The sequence below is a fragment of the Rutidosis leptorrhynchoides genome, unplaced genomic scaffold, assembly GCF_046630445.1.
Source record: "Rutidosis leptorrhynchoides isolate AG116_Rl617_1_P2 unplaced genomic scaffold, CSIRO_AGI_Rlap_v1 contig383, whole genome shotgun sequence".
Taxonomy (NCBI): domain Eukaryota; kingdom Viridiplantae; phylum Streptophyta; class Magnoliopsida; order Asterales; family Asteraceae; genus Rutidosis; species Rutidosis leptorrhynchoides.
The window spans coordinates 16,899-20,939 of NW_027266620.1; the positions used below are offsets into that span (position 1 = coordinate 16,899).

The following is a 4,041-nucleotide window of genomic DNA, read 5'->3' on the forward strand; positions in this document are numbered from 1 at the left end:
AAATTAAAATTATTTGCACCAAAACACATTATCTCCCCAATGAGTTAAAAAGGATGCAAATAGCAATGGCATCATGTAATGCTTGTACAAAAATTAAAGACATAGTAATTACTATAAATAAGAGTGAAGGGCAACCATAATCGATTGTGAATTTCTTCGTACAATTTTAAATTCTCATTTTTTTCAACGACATATGTATACGAGAAAAGTGAAATCCTTCAAAGTTAATTAAAACTATTGTATCATATATTTGCAACAATCCTCCCCATACATATACATATATATATTACATCCGTCACAAAATATATGATGTTTTTAGGTTTCAAATTCATTTATATAGATATGCAATTATTGACTAAATACATATCTATATGAATGAACCTTAAAACATAAAACATCGTATATTTTTAAGAGGGAGAATAAAATGTAATACAAACCCTAGCTCAAAATGATCGTTAGATATCTAAAGATACCTTACAAAAAAGTTTTCGAGTCGAAAAGGAGAAGATTGATAACTAATGAAAGATGAAGGAGTCCAATCACATCAGAGCGAAAGAATCACGGATTGGCAAAAATGCAAATGCAGAAGATAACAAAACAATACAGACTAGACTTAGCAGCTTCTCAATCTCAAAAGATAAAATAAACATATGGCCATATGTATTAAATAATACTATATATTCATATGCATATTCATTCACGGACTCCATCATGTTGATCATTATCATACTCATATGTTCATAATCCATCTCATTCTCAAAATTTCACATGGTTTCATTGCTTTATTGTTTCATCATACATCTTTGTCACTCCTCAATTTTTGGGCATGCAAAATGGAAAACTTATTTTCTTTCATACTTCATTGATTCAATATATTCTCCTCTTAGCTCTACTCAGTCATTGCTTGTTTCTAAATTAATTAATTTGTTGTACAATAGAAAATGAGTTTTTTTTTTTTTTTAATTATAATTTATACGCCAGCCATTGCTAAAAGGACCTAAATTTGAGAATCATGAATCATATTATGCCCCTTTAGCACATTTATCCCACAATTTTAATAATTAATTCATGATCTTCAAGAGACAAAATATAGTAGTTTATGATCGAGTCTTTTCCTTGTCTAAATTTAGGTCCATGAAGCTGGATATTGCGTGTTTTTGTGAAATGAAAGGTTTTTTTTTTTTTTACCCTTTCCGTTTGAAGGCTCATTGGTGTATTCTAGATTTTTCCCGCTGCCAAAAGTAAAAAAGGAAAAATATTTTTAGCATTACTGACTTAAACCCCGAGTACCCAGCATGTGTAAGGCTTCCTAAAATGGCAGTCTACAGTTCCAATCTACTAGTAGAAGCCTAGCTAAAACAAACAAAAGAAACTTTATTAATAATTAAGAACAAAAGGAAAGTTAATCAGATGATTATTTTTTACTAATGGAAACAAGCTAATTAAAAGTCATCCTAGTACGAGACAAAATTAGATTATAAACATTTACTTTTCATTTTTAAATGTACTAACATCTTTGACAATGTAATTAGGTAGATAGCTACTTGAATATTTAACACCTGAGGTTTCTCACGATCACTTCTAGAATTTAGCTGCTACAAATAACTTTTACAAACTGTTGTTAGAAATTTCTAATTAATGCCTGCCTGGACGTAGCAAAACTTGAATGTGGATCCGGCAAATGAAGAAAGTCGACGCCAACGTGGATGCGATGAAAAATTCGTCAACTTCTTGATAATCATAAAAAATATTTTATTGGATGGATTCTTAAATATTATGCTATCAATATTATGAAAGAAATAATTATCCCACTATGTTGCTAGGTTTTCACCGAGGAGCACTTCTCATGAAAATCGAGCATAAATACTCCAACTCTCACTAAAGAATAAGGTCGAAAGATATATAGTATTTAAAGATAAGAATAGTGGATTTAAATTGTCTCTGAAATGATGAATATCATATATCTAGTCTCTAGACATTTATTTGAAATGATATGCTACTATATAACTTGAAGTCAACATGTTTTTTTATGAAACAACACAACTCTTCAATTTCAAGTGTTCCTTTGGGCCAACTTGATTTGGTTCAAATGAATTTCGCTTTTGATCAATTTTATATAAAAAAAAAAATCAAGATGTCAAGTTTCATAACCTTCAAACCGATCTAAAAATTATGTCTTCTAATCCAAATCATGTCAAACCAGGTTCTGTGTGCATTTTATGCTTTGATCGAAAATTTCATAGTGTTTGTCAAACTAGTTTTTTGCAATCATGGTTCGATCAAACCATTTATAGTTCAATGCCTTATACTTTCATTATAATTCTTCTTTCTCGTGGGTCCTTATATAATTTAATCACTAACGCATCGTAATTTTCCAACAATTACATTTAATAGTGTACACCGAAATTGTATGTCAACGCACAATTCTTACCGGATGATTTGTTAGGACCTGCCACTTCGATTTCGACATCGAATTGAATAGGAAATGAGGTCGTAAAATGTAAACTAGAATGGCAAAACTGGAGCAATCGAAGACTATATATTAATTAAAATAATTAATTAATTACATCAAATCAAATCAAAATCTTCCAATGAACAAGTGAGTCAGCACTTTACGTGTATGTGCCAAAGTCTATGAAGATCTATACAGAGATACCTACGAATTCTATAAAGTTCATACAAATCCTGCAAATTTGATCCAAGTCTTGCCTAGTTTTGGTACTATAAAGATAAACTTTGAGCTGTGTTAACACATGGAAAATAACCCGTAATGGTCTGTAGAGTCGCCCCAAAAATTTTAGGCAAGTTTTATGAGAGATATGTAGAGTCGCCTTCATAATTGAAATAAGAATCTCTGTCATAATCTATACATATAATATACTATTCTATACTAATAAACAGGTAAAAGAAAAACAGTGATAATTAAGGACTTCAATTTTCTCCGTTTTGTTTCATATGTATAGACTATAGTGTTATACTCTGTGACTGTGTGCCTTGTTTTTTTTTTATCTAGACTACTTGATATTTAATACAAAATATATCTACCAACTTATAAGTTAAATATTCTTCCTAAATTTTTACCATTTCCCGTTACCATCGGTATATGAAATGTACAATATATGAACATTTTCTATCGAAGAAATAAATATGAACATTAGTTGGAAATGGAGTTATAATTATGTATTTTGTAATGTAACAAAGATGCCAACTAGCAAATCTTGGCAATTTGCCTTCTGAGTCAGCCCTAGCTTAGAGTCTGCCCCCATCTTCACGTGAATGCCTTCCAAGTTTTATTTTGTTCACTTCCTCACTTCACTATATAACAATTCAACTCTTCCACTAAATCTTTACCTCACCAAATCTAAAACAAAATAAAAAAATGGAGTCATCCTCCAAGAGCTCAGCTGCTCTCTTTCTCATTTGCATGCTTTTCATTTCCTCAGCTTCCCCAATCCTTGGCTGTGGCTCTTGTGGTAAAAAATACCCTCCAAAACACCATCACAAAGGTGGTAGCCCTAAAACCCCTAAACTGCCCCTCCCCCCACTTCCTAAATTGCCAGTTCCTCCGGTAACCGTCCCTCCGGTGACCGTCCCTCCAGTTACCGTCCCTCCAGTTATTCCCAAGCTACCACTCCCTCCAGTTCCCAAATTGCCCCTCCCTCCACTTCCTAAATTGCCAGTTCCTCCAGTTACCGTCCCACCAGTACTAAACCCACCTAGTACCGGCGGCGGCAGCGGCGGAAAGGCGTGCCCACCACCACCGTCTACCACCCCGGCTGCTCCAACATGCCCCATTGACGCATTGAAGTTGGGTGCTTGTGTAGACCTATTAGGAGGATTAGTACACATTGGACTAGGTGACCCTGTTGTCAACCAATGTTGTCCGGTTCTAGCCGGATTAGTTGAGCTTGAAGCGGCTGCCTGTTTGTGTACAACTCTTAAGCTCAAGTTGCTTAACTTGAATATTTACGTTCCGATCGCGCTTCAGCTTCTTGTTACTTGTGGAAAAACTCTCCTCCTGGCTACACTTGCTCTCTTTAA

At 33.7% G+C, this 4,041-nt stretch overlaps 1 pseudogene; it reads left to right on the forward strand.

Annotated features, from left to right (window-relative positions):
• The first annotated feature begins 3,379 nt into the window (after nt 1-3,379).
• Nucleotides 3,380-4,041, forward strand: LOC139883319 (uncharacterized; annotated as a pseudogene).